Here is a 13,913-nt window from a genome sequence, read left to right on the forward strand (position 1 = left end):
CATTGTACAGGAGACAGGGACCAAGACCATCCCCATGGAAAAGAAATGCAAAAAAGCAAAATGGCTGTCTGAGGAGGCCTTACAAATAGCTGTGAAAAGAAGAGAATCGAAAAGCAAAGGAGAAAAGGAAAGATATAAGCATCTGAATGCAGAGTTCCAAAGAATAGCATGGAGTGATAAGAAAGCCTTCCTCAGTGATCAATGCAAAGAAATAGAGAAAAACAACAGAATATGAAAAACAAGAGATCTCTTCAAGAAAATTAGAGATTCCAAGGGAACATTTCATGCAAAGATGGGCTCGATAAAGGACAGAAATGGTATGGACCTAACAGAAGCAGAAGATATTAAGAAGAGGTGGCAAGAATACACAGAAGAACTGTACAAAAAAGATCTTCATGAGCAAGATAGTCACGATAACGTGATCACTGACCTAGAGCCAGACATCTTGGAATGTGAGGTCAAGTGGGCCTTAGAAAGCATCACTACAAACAAAGCTAGTGGAGGTGATGGAATTCCAGTTGAGCTATTTCAAGTCTTGAAAGATGATGCTGTGAAAGTGCTGCACTCAATATGCCAGCAAATTTGGAAAACTCAGCAGTGGCCACAGGACTGGAAAAGGTCAGTCTTCATTCCAATCCCAAAGAAAGGCAATGCCAAAGAATGCCCAAGCTACCGCACAATTGCACTCATCTCACACTCTAGTAAAGTCATGCTCAAAATTCTCCAAGCCAGGCTTCAGCAATATGTGAACCATGAACTTCCAGATGTTCAAGCAGGTTTTAGGAAAAGCAGAGGCACCAGAGATCAAATTGCCAACATCCGCTGGATCATGGAGAAAGCAAGAGAGTTCCAGAAAAACATCTATTTCTGCTTCATTGACGATGCCAAAGCCTTTGACTGTGTCGATCACAATAAACTGTGGAAAATTCTGAAAGAGATGGGAATACCAGACCACCTGACCTGCCTCTTGAGAAAACTGTATGCAGGTCAGGAAGCTACAGTCAGAACTGTACATGGAACAACCGACTGGTTCTAAATAGGAAAAGGAGTGCGTCAAGGCTGTATATTGTCACCTTGCTTATTTAACTTATATGCAGAGTACATCATGAGGAACGCTGGGCTGGAAGAAGCACAAGCTGGAATCAAGATTGCTGGGAGAAATATCAATAATCTCAGATATGCAGATGACACTACCCTTATGGCAGAAAGTGAAGAGGAACTCAAAAGCCTCTTGATGACAGTGAAAGAGGAGAGTGAAAAGGTTGGCTTGAAGCTCAACATTCAGAAAACGAAGATCATGGCATCTGTTCCCATCACTTCACGGCAAATAGATGGAGAAACAGTGGAAACAGTGTCAGACTTTATTTTTTGAGGCTCCAAAATCACTGCAGATGCTGATTGCAGCCATGAAATTAAAAGACGCTTGCTCCTTGGAAGGAAAGTTATGACCAACCTTGATAATTTATTAAAAAGCAGAGACATTACTTTGCCAACCAAGGTCCGTCTAGTCAAGGCTATGGTTTTTCCCGTGGTCATGTATGGATGTGAGAGTTGGACTGTGAAGAAAGCTGATCACCGAAGAATCGATGCTTTTAAACTGTGGTGTTGGACAAGACTCTTGAGAGTCCCTTGTACCGTAAGGAGATCCAACCAGTCCATTCTAAGGGAGATCGATCCTGGGTGTTCATTGGAAGGATGGATGCTAAAGCTGATACTGCAATACTTTGGCCACCTCATGTGACGAGTTGACTCACTGGAAAAGACTCTGATGCTGGGAAAGTTTGGGGGCGGGAGGAGAAGGGGACAACCGAGAATGAGATGGCTGGATGCCATCACCGACTCTGTGGACATGAGTTTGAGTGTACTCCGGGAGTTGGTGATGGACAGGGAGGCCTGGCGTGCTGTGATTCATGGGGTCGTGGAGAGTTGGACACGACTGAGCGACTGAACTGAACTGAACTGAATGTTTGCCTCATGTAGTTAATCATATTGAGATCAGTAAGATTAGCATTCAGTTCCTCATTTGCACTAACTGCATTTTAGTGCTCAACAGCCACTTATAACTAGTGTCTACAGTATTTTACAGTACATAGAACATTACCTTTGTCACAGAAAGTTCTACTGGATAGGGCTACTATACACAGAGCAAGTAACATTTGCATTGAAACTTGAAAAATGGATGAGTTTACTGGTCAAAGAAACACATATACATGTGTGAGTGTAAGGTTGTACATGTGTTTAGAAGGGTGGATTCTATTCAACAGTGCTAATCTAAATAGTTTTATTACCCCCAAAACCTGTTTATACTTTTATTTAGCAAAATCTTTCTTTATAGATACCACAATGTTAAATCAGAACCCGGCTCTATTCCAGTTATCAAGCTTTAAAAATAATGGTATACTAAATACTAAGTTTTATTGATTACACATAAATAGATGGTAAATTTTACATGTTTTTCTCCTGCAAAATTTGTCAGTTTTAAACTGAAAATCACACTCCATCAGAGCTGTACAGAACGTTAGTGATCACTAATTCAAATCCCCATTTTGCGTAAGAGGAAACTAACTCAAGGTTTTGCAATAAAAATTTGGATTTTAGATGACAATTATTGTTCAATATTACTGATAGAAGTGGAAATGGAAATACTTGAGTTCCATTCCTGATTTTGATATTAATTTCTAAAAATCCTTGCTGTTCTTATGATTCTCCCTATAGAAATCAAACATATTTTATTATTACCTATACCATAGTATATTTTCTATAGTTAATGGATGGTAAAGCCTCTGCTGCTGCTGCTGCTGCTTAGTCGCTTCAGTAGTGTTCAACTCTGTGCGACCCCATAGATGGCAGCCCACCATGCTCTGCCTTCTCTGGGATTCTCCAGGCAAGAACACTAGAGTGGGTTGCCATTTCTTTCTCCAATGCGTGAAAGTGAAAAGTGAAAATGAAGTCACTCAGTCGTGTCCAGCTCTTCACGACCCCATGGACTGCAGCCAAGGTTCCTCCATCCATGGGATTTTCCAGGCAAAAGTACTGGAGTGGGTTGCCATTGCCTTCTCTGGGGGTAAAGCCTCTAGACTTTTTATTAAAGGTATATTTTTTTTACTACTCTTTGAATATCCAAAAGGGTGAAAACTGTGTTAGGAAGCAGTGAGATTGAATAGCAAATTACAAATTTACCCATTTCATCTTTTTTGGAAAATTCAGAGTGACTGAAATAAAAAAACTTGAGATATCTATCTATATCCTACTTATAGGAATAGATAAGTATTGATTCTTCAAGACCGAGATAAAAATCCAATCTTCAAAATTATTCACACATTTATTTTTTTATTTTTGGAGGTCTCTGATATATTTGGATTTCCCTGGTGGCTCAGACGGTAAAAGCATCTGCCTACAATGTGGGAGACCTGGGTTCAGTCCCAAGATCTCCTGGAGAAGGAAATGACAACCCACTCCAGTATTCTTGCCTGGAAAATCCCATGGACGGAGGAGCCTGGTAGGCTACAGTCCATGGTGTCACAAAGAGTCGGACACGACTAAGCAACTTTACTTTCACTTTACGATGTATTTAGGCACAATGCTAGGCTCTAACTGCCGTAATCTAGAGTATAATTTGATTATAATCTAGTGGGCAAACAGATTTATATATATGAAGTTCAACGAAATGGTTAGTAAGCAATGTATATTTGTTAGCCAAGCACTATGTGTAAGGCACTGTAATACAGTGTGATAACCATGTTACTCATGGAACTGACAAACTTCAATGAGACTAAGGAGAAAAGATCACCTAATTAAGTTCTCTATACTCCTGTAATGCTATTTATGACTTTACTATGTTAATTATAGTTTTATATTATTCACTTTCCAGTGGTTATTAGTTTATGCAGTTATCTGGTCTAATAACTCATAAGCAACTGAATAACAAGAACATTGTTGTGAACCAACAAGCCTACTATCTTCTAATGCACAAAGTAGGTACTTCATAAATATCACTTGAATCCTTTTAAATATAGAGGAAGAATAAATAGGTAAAATTCAATGCACTTTTAATTGCATATGAACTTTTCCTTGGTTTCTATTGATTTCTGAAAATGAAACATCCTGAAAATTTTAAGGCTCAACACTTTTGTTCCTGTTATTTTTTCATATATGTAAAAACTAACATTTTCAACTGTCCATTGGAATATTTGATTAAAGATACCTTTGGTCTTAAGTATGTTACTTCTCTCAGAAAGAATGATGACCCTGTAAATAGGTTTTAGGCTTCTTGAAGTAAGACTGTTACCCAACCATATGTTTCTTTCTTTCTTGTCCATAGGGATCCAGTTGCCATGGCAACTGAGTTTTGTAGAATGTTACAGAACATTTGTTGACAGTTTCTAGTCGGATTACTGCCCAGCTGGGCTCTTAGTAAAGCAGAATGAATATTCTATTTTTATAGTTTAAAAAAATGAACTCCTTGGTCCAAGTTTAACATATCCCTGTCCAAGATGTTCTTGACATAGCAATCTACTTATATTTGGGGGGGGCGTGGCATATAAAAAATAAATTTGCTTGTCTCTGAACGAGTGATTTCTCTGCCTAACTGATACAATATAACATGTAAAGCATTATTTATGGTAAAGAACCTCAGGAAAGTGTCCTTTGAATATTTTTCTTATTCAAACAAATACCTTGAGTAGGAGTACTGTTATGAATAAGGAGAACAGCAGGGGCAGTTGCTCATAATCATGATTCTCTCCTTTTATATATGCAGTCAGCCCTCTGTATCTGTGGATGTGGAACCTATGGATATGAAGGGTCAACTATGAAGCTTGAGTATCTCTGGACTTTATCTGCAGTGGGTCCTGGAACCAACCCCCTACGAATACACAGGGATTATTGCACTTAAAAAATGATTGCAGTGTAGGACATGTTAGGTCATTTCCTTCATTTTATGTTTCCTATATTTTATTTTTGACTAAAATTAAGTGCATTGCTCCATGAATGAAGAGAGCAAAAAAGAGACAATTCTAGATTCATCTCGTGTGTGTGTGTGTGTGTGTGTGTGTGTGTAGTCAGTCATGTCTGACTCTTTGTGACCCTTTGGACTGTAGCCCTCCAGGCAAGAATACTGGAGTCGGTTGCCATGCTGTCCTCCAGGGGATCTTCCTGACCCACGGATTGAAGCCGCATCTCCTGTGTCTCCTGCATTGCAGGCAAATTCTTTACCAGCTGAGCCAACGAGAAAGCCAGGGTTCATCTCAGCTACCCTCAAATTTTTCTTTTTGCAGAGTAGGAATGGGCTAGAAGATCACCTGAGTTGTGTTTAGTGATACCTGCCTATGTATTTCAAACACTAACAATCCAGCTAGGACTTATTTACCCTCAAAGGTGTAGAAGAATGTAAGCCGAGAGGACAGTCCCCAATCTAAGCTACACTATTACATAAACAACATTGCTGTTCAGGTTCTGAAAAAGATAGGCCCAGAAAAAGAATATGACATGCAGGGATAAGTTTGCAAAACTTCTAAAAGAAATTCAGGCAGAGCCAACTCATAAAAGAAAACAGTGGTGCTAGTCATTCTTAATACCAATTAAGACTCTTCTTTCTCTATCTGGCTAGGCCCCAGAAACACCCAGTGAGAACTCCACAAACAGGAAAATTATCAGTCATTTGAACACTGTTGGATACAATCCTACAAAACCCTCTTTAAATGAATATGCTCCAAAATCACTGCAGATGGTGATTGCAACCATGAAATTAAAAGACGCTTACTCCTTGAAAGGAAAGTTATGATTAACCTAGACAGCATATTAAAAAGCAGAGACATTACTTGGCCAACTAAGGTCAAGGGTATAGTTTTTCCAGTGGTCATATATGGATGTGAGAGTTGGAATATAAAGAAAGCTGAGCTCCAAAGAATTGATGCTTTTAAACTTTGGTGTTGGAGAAGACTCTTGAGAGTCCCTTGGACTGCAAGGAGATCCAACCAGTCCATCCTAAAGGAGATCAGTCCTGGGTGTTCATTGGAAGGACTGATGTTGAAGCTGAAACTCCAATACTTTGACCACCTGATGTGAAGAGCTGACTCATTGGAAAAGACCCTGATGCTGGGAAAGATTGAGGGCAGGAGGAGAAGGGGATGACAGAGGATGAGATGGTTGGATGGCATCACCGACTCAATGCACATGGGTTTGGGTAGACTCCGGGAGTTGGTGATGGACAGGGAGGCCTGGCGTGCTGCAGTTCATGGGATCGCAAAGATTCGGACACAACTGAGAGACTGAACTGGAACTGGAACCCAATCTCTCCTCTAAATTCCACAAACTTCATCTAGCCCTACCTTTCTGTAAAGACATGTTTGAAAGATTTCAGGAAGAAAATTGTAAAGCAAAGTTTCTTAAAATAAGGGTCAAGAAGTCCTTGAACTTGGGTTACAAAAATTACATTTTATTTTCACTAACCTCCATTGATATTTAGCATTTCCTCAGGTTATGAAGGAAATGGCAACCCACTCCAGTGTTCTTGCCTGGAGAATCCCAGGGATGGGGGAGCCTGGTGGTCTTCCGTCTATGGGGTCACACAGAGTCGGACACGACTGAAGTGACTTAGCAGCAGCAGCAGCAGCAGCAGCAGGTTATGAATGTTGGCAACAGCCCAAAGTGGTATTATCAGAATCACAACTTGTTCATCAATATAAATCATAAATATTATATAACATTAAAATTTATTCAGTATCACTGAAATCATTTTGTTCATCATTTCTTTGAAGTTGTGGCAGTTGTTGGACCCACTGCTAGGTATTTTATTTAATGCATTAATAATGAAGCGAATATATTACCATAAAACATATTTGTTTTTAAATATTTTGATAACTACATTGAGTACAGTTGCTTTTCTTTGTAATCTTTTGTATTTTCTTTTATGAATTATAAAGTATTATTCTGTGAAGGGATCTCTTGGCTTCACCAAACTGCCAAAGAGATGAATGGCATGACAAGATTTTAAAATCCCTCCTGTAGTAGAATAGGAAGAAACCATAAAATGGTTTTCATCACAGATTAAATGTTCATCACTTAATTAGGGTAGTTACTTTACTCTCAAAATAAGCTAAAATTTTCTCCATGTTTTTAAACTTGTTGAAGAAAAGCACTTTAAGCCATTCTTAAAAATACAAATTCCTGGGTCCACCACTAAATTTACTGAATCAGAGGAAGGAACTTGCTATCTTGTACTATAACAAGCACAGATCTGTGTTTTATCTTAGAAAAAATTGGGGAAAGTATAGAGGAATCACTAATAACTGAAGGTGAGAATTCAGAGAGAGGTTATCAACTAGTAATTTGGATTTGAAACCAGAATAACCAACATTACTTTGCTAGGATTCCCCTGGTGGCTCAGATGGTAAAACATCTGCCTATGATGCGGGAGACTCAGGTTTGATCCCTGGGTCAGTAAGATCCTCTGGAGAAGGAAATGGTGACCCACCCCAGTACTCTTGCCTGGAAAATCCCATGGATGAAGGAGCGTGGTAGGCTATAGCCCATGGGGTCACAAAGAGTAGGACACGACTGAGCAACTTCACTTCACTTCGCTAGGCAAGAAATTTCTTACATACTTAAAGAAGTGGATCTCCAAGTGTAGACCAGCAGCAGTAGCATTACCTGGAAAGCTGTTAGACATAAACATTAGTGAGACCCATCTCAAGCTTCCTCTCTCACTACAAATTCACAGGAGATGGAATAATTAAGACCCATCTAATTAACATTGTCTGGTGGTGGGGCCTAGCAATTTGTGTTTTAAAAATCCCACCAAGTCATCATGACTCAGGCTTATTATATTCAAGAACCAGAAGAGAGAAGGATGATATATTCTAAACGCTGAAAGAAAAACAAAACTACCAACACAAAATACTTGATATGTCAAAATTGTTCTTTATAAATAAAGGAGAAATACAGACATTCTCAGGCAAGTAAAAGATGAGGAAGTTAATCACCACTAGACCTGAGTTACAAAAAATACTGAAAGATGTTCTTAAACTAAAATGAAATGACACTATTTGATAACATGGAAACGTGAAAATATAAAACGTACTGGTAAAGGTAAGTATAGAGTCAAATTCAGATTACACCATTATTGTAATATGGTATTGTGTTAATCATTTAAGTGGGGTATAAAGGCTAAAGGACAAACGTATTAAAATAGTATAGCTTAATTAATGTGTTAATGGATACACTATATAAACCTAGACAGTGTGTTGAAAAGCAGAAACATTACTGTGATGTCAAAGGTCCGTATATAGTCAGGGCTTTGGTCTTGCCAGTGGTCACGTATGCTTGTGAGAGTTGGACCATAGAGAAGGCAGAGTGTGAAAGAATTGATACCTTTAAACTGTGGTGCTGGAGAAGACTCCTGAGAGTCCCTTGGACAGCAAGGAGATCAAACCAATCAATCTTAAGGGAAATAAACCCTGAATACTCATTGCAAGGACTGATGCTGAAACTGAAACTCCAGTATTTTGGTAATCTGATGCGAATAGCTGACTCACTGAAAAAGTTCCTGATGCTGGGAAAGATTGAGGACAGGAGGAGAAGAGGGCATCAGAGGATGAGATGAATGTATCCATTGTATACAATCACCGATACAGTGGATATGAACTTCAGCAAACTTTGAAAGATGGTGAGAGGCCTGGAATGCTGTAGTCCATGGGGTCACAGAGAGTTGGATATGACTGTACAACTGAACAACACCTACAACATCATATAAATATATAAATTAAGATATCAAAAATGTGGAAGAAGTAAAAGGGTAGAGTATTTGCATGCAATTGAAGTTAAGCTATTATCAACTTAAAGTAGATTGTTTTAACTGTAAGATATTTTATTAAGGCATCTTGGTAATCACAAAGCAAAACCTATAGTAGATACACAAAAGATAAAGAGAAGGAAATCAAAGCACACGACAGTGGAAATTATTAGTTCACAAAGAAAGACAGCAAGACAGGAAGGAAGAAACAAAGGACCTGTTAAATAGACAGGAAACAACATTAATAAGATGGCGTCAGCAAGTTCTTACTTATCAAAAATTACTGAAGCTGTAAATGGTTTAACTATCCAATCAAAAGGCATAGAGTTGTTGAATGCATAATAAAATAAGACCCAATTATGTGCTACTTACAAGAGATTTTAGCTTTAAGAACACTCATGGGATCAAAATGAAGGAGTGGAAGAAAATATTCCACACAAATGGAAACAAAAGAAAGCAAGAGTAGCTGTATTTATTGACAAAATAGACTTAAGTCAAAAGCTATAACAAGGGGGAAGAATGTCATTGTATAATGAAAAAGGGCAAATTCATCAAAAGGGTACAATTGTAAATATATATGCACCCAACATCAGAGTACCAAAATATATTACTCAGATACCTACAGATCTGAAGTGAGAAATAGATAACAATACAATGATAACATTGCTCTTCAATAACCAACTTTCAACAATGGATAGATCATGCAGACAGAAAATCATTAAGGAAACAGCAGACTAGAATTATATTTGAGACCAAATGAACATTATCAGAACACTCTATCCAACAGCAGTAGAATATACATTTTCAAGGGCACACAGAACATTCTTCAGTATGGAACATATGTAAGGTCACAAAACAAAGCCTAGCAAATTTAAGAAGTTTTAACTACTACAAAGTATCTTTTCTAACTGCAATGATGTGAAACTAGATATCAATAACAGAAGGAAAACAAGAGAATTCATACACATGTGGAAATTAAATAACAAACTCCAGAATAACCAATGGGTCAGAGAAGAAAGGGGAAATTTTTTAAATCTTGAAACAAATGAAAATGGAAACATAAGCTACCAAAATGTATGAGAAGCAACAAAAGTTGTTCAAAGAAGGAAGATTACAGTGATAAATTCCTACATAAAGTTTAAGAATGATTTTAAATAAAATACAACTTTATTCCTCAGAGCACTAGAAAAAGAACAAAGACCAAGTTACCAAAAGGAAGGACATAACAAAGATCAGAGCAATAATAAATAAAATAGCAACCAGAAAAATAATAGAACACATCTGTAAAACCGAGTTTTTTGAAAAAATAAGCAAAATTCAGAAACAGTTAAAAGATGTGCACAAAGAAAGAGAGAACTCAAACTAATAAAGCTATAAATGAAATTGGAGACTTTATTAACTGATACCTTGAAATACAACGGATCATAAGAGACTACTAAAAATAATTATATGTTGATAAATTTCTAGAATCCTCCAACCTACCAAGATTTAATCATCAAGAAATATAAAATCTGAACAGATGAATAATTAGGGGATTGAATTAATAATAAAAACCTTCCCAACAGAGAAAACCACAGGACCAAATGGCTTCACAGATGAATTCAACCGAATATTTAAATAAGAATTAACACCAGTCTTACTCAAACTTTTTCTTAAGAAATTGAAAAGAATGGAGCACTTTCAGAATCATTTTATGAGGCCAGTATTACCTTCATACCAAAGTCAGATAAAGACACTAACAAAAATCAAAACAAGTACAAGCCAGTATCTCTGATCAATACCAATTCAAAAATTCTTAACACTAGCACACCAAACTAAGTAACCCATTAAAAGGATCATACAGCATGATCAATTTAGATTTATCCCTGAGATGCAAAGATTGTTAAACACAAAAATAAATGTGATACATTTCATCAGCAAGATAAAGGATATCAATCTTATGATCATCACAATAAATGCAGACAGAGCATTTGACAGAATATAATATCCTTTTTTGATAAAATATGTTTAACAAATTGGATATAGAAGGAACACACTTCGACACAATAAAGGCCATATATGAAAAGTCCAAAGTCAACATCGTTGTCAGTTGTTGTTGTTCAGTTGCTCGGTCATGTCTGGCTCTTTGCAGCCCCATGGACTGCAGCATGCCAGGCTTCCCTGCCATTCACTAATTTGTGGAGTTTGCTCAAACTCATGTCCATTGAGTCGGTGATGCCATCCAACCATCTTATCCTCTATTTCCCCCTTCTCTTCCTGGCCTCAGTATTTCCCATCAACAGGGCCTTTTCAAATGAGTCAGCTCTTCATATCAGGTGGCCAAAGTATTGGAGTTTCAGCTTCAGTATCAGTCCTTCCAATCAATATTCAGGACTGATTCCTTTAGGATTGATTGGTTGGATCTCCTTGCAGTCCAAGGAACTTTCAAGAGTCTTCTCCAACACCACAGTTCAAAAGCATCAATTCTTCAGTACTAAGCTTTCTTTATAGTCCAACTCTCACATTCATACATGACCACTGGAAAAACCATAGGTTTGACTAGATAGACCTTTGTTGGCAAAGTAATATCCCTGCTTTTTAATACGTTGTCTCAGCTTGGCATATATTTTCTTCCAATAAGCAAGCGTCTTTTAATTGTGTGGCTGCAGTCACCATCTGCAGTGATTTTGGAGCCCAAGAAAATAAAGTCTTTCACTGTTTCCATTGTTTCCCCATCTATATGCCATGAAGTGATGAAACTGGATGCTGTGATCTTAGTTTTCTGAATGATGAGTTTTAAGCCAGCTTCTTCACTCTCCTCTTTCATTTTCATCAAGAGACTCTTTAGTTCCTATTTGTTTCCTGCCATAAGGATGGTGTCATCTGCATATCTGAGGTTACTGATATTTCTCCTGGCAATCTTGATTCCAGCTGTGCTTCATCCAGCCCAGCATTTAGCATGATGTACTCTGCATATAAGTTAAATAAGCAGGGTGACAATATACAGCCATGGCATTCTCCTTTCCCAATTTGGAACCAGTCCTTTGTTCCATGTCCAGTTCTAACTGTTGCTTCTTGTCCTGAATACACGTTTCTCAGGAGGCAGGTAAGGTGTTCTGGTATTCCCATCTCTTGAAGAATTTTCCACAGTTTGTTGTTATCCACACAGTCAAAGGCTTTAGTGTAGTCATTGAAGCAGAAGTAGATGTTTTCTGAAATTCTGTTACTCATTCTCAGTGGTGAAATATTTAAAACTTTTCCTTTAAGATCAGGAACCAAGGATAGGGTGCCCACTCTTACTACTACTATTCAAATAGTGCTGGAAGTCTTAACCAGAGCAATTAGGCAAGAAAAATAAATCAGTTCAGTTCAGTTCAGTTCAGTCGCTCAGTCGTGTCTGACTCTCTGCGACCCCATGAATCACAGCACGCCAGGCCTCCCTGTCCATCACCAACTCCCGGAGTTCACTCAAACTCATGTCCACAGAGTCGGTGATGCCATCCAGCCATCTCATTCTCCATCATCCCCTTCTTCTCCCGCCCCCAACCTTTCCCAGCATCAGAGTCTTTTCCAGTGAGTCAACTCGTCGCATGATGTGGTCAAAGTATTGCAGTTTCAGCTTTAGCATCAGTCCCTCCAATGAACACCCAGGACTGATCTCCTTTAGAATGGACTGGTTGGATCTCCTTGCAGTATAAGGGACTCTCAAGAGTCTTCTCCAAAATAGGAAAGTTAAAGTAAAATTTCTGTTTTCAGATGACATGATCTTATATATAGAAAATTCTAATCTATTCCTGCCTCCTTGTCTTTGCTTGGGCTCTTCCCTCTCTAGGGAATGCCCTTCCCCATGTTCTTTGCCTGGCAAAACTTCTGAGATTATTCCTGCTATGTAGGACCTCCCTCTTACCTTCACCCCATCGCTGGCAGAGATAATCTTTCCTAGCAAGAGACTCCATATCCACCTCTCATTAACCCCCAGGATGAGCAAATGTCAGGCAACCAGGAATTTAAGCGCATATTTTCATTGTTTATCTAAGAGCCTTCTGAAAGCATCACAGGCTGATAAACTGATGGCAAAGAATATCTTTCACTCTCCCAGTTTGCCAACTTCATCAAGAGTTCCTCAGAGCTCGCTTGAATGTCAAGCAGACCTTCACCTTCTATGCTGGTGAAGACAAGCTAAAGAACAGGGGAAACTACGTTGCAGAGAAAATATCTGGGCAGAAAGTCAATGAAGCTGCTTGTGACATTGCCCAGCAAGTGGCTGATGAAGGAGATGCTTTGGTAGCAGGGGGAGTGAGCCAGACACCTTCATACCTTAGCTGCAAGAATGAAACTGAAGTCAAAAAAGTCTTTCAGCAACAGTTAGAAGTCTTCATGAAGAAGAACGTGGACTTCTTGATCACAGAGGAGCTTCCATCGTGGGGGTGAACTGCCATTTTGACCCCACAATTGCTGACAAACAGTGAAGCTCATGAAAGAAGGCTTGGAGGCTGCAGGACTGACAGCCCACCTGATGAGTCAGCCCTTGGCCTACCACACTCCTGACTGCAGCAAGCAGGGATTTATCGACCTGCCAGAATTCCCCTTTGGACTGGAACCCCGAGTTGCAAACAGATGGGATATTCAAAAGTATGCCAGAGAGGCCTACAACCTGGGGGTCAGGTACATAGGTGGGTGCTGTGGATTTGAACCCTACCACATCAGGGCAATTGCAGAGGAGCTGGCCCTAGAGAGGGGATTTTTGCCACTGGCTTCAGAAAAACATGGCAGCTGGGGAAGTGGTTTGGACATGCACACCAAACCCTGGATTAGAGCCAGGGCCAGGAAGGAATACTGTGAGAATCTTCGGATAGCCTCGGGCAAGCCGTACAACCCTTCCGTGTCAAAGCCGGACACCTGGGGAGTGACCAAAGGAACAGCCGAGCTTATGCAGCAGAAAAAAGTCAAAACCGAGCAGCAGCTGAGAGAGCTCTTTGAAAAACAGAAGTTCAAGCCTGCACAGTAGCCTCAATGGAAACCATTTTTAGTGACTTCCTCTAGGCTTGGGCCACAGTTCCAAAACTAAGGGAAAGATGGTTAAAAGGCAAAGCTTATACAAATGCCAGCTAATCATCAAGATTGATAGGAACTGAACAAAACA

The 13,913-nt window shown here is 39.1% G+C and overlaps 1 pseudogene; it reads left to right on the forward strand.

The window, feature by feature from the left end:
- The first annotated feature begins 8,598 nt into the window (after positions 1-8,598).
- On the forward strand, positions 8,599-13,778 carry LOC129564011 (betaine--homocysteine S-methyltransferase 1-like; annotated as a pseudogene).
- The last annotated feature ends 135 nt before the right edge of the window (positions 13,779-13,913 follow it).

The sequence above is a fragment of the Moschus berezovskii genome, chromosome X, assembly GCF_049115385.1.
Source record: "Moschus berezovskii isolate FMDL1 chromosome X, NW_MosBer_1.0, whole genome shotgun sequence".
Lineage (NCBI taxonomy): Eukaryota > Metazoa > Chordata > Mammalia > Artiodactyla > Moschidae > Moschus > Moschus berezovskii.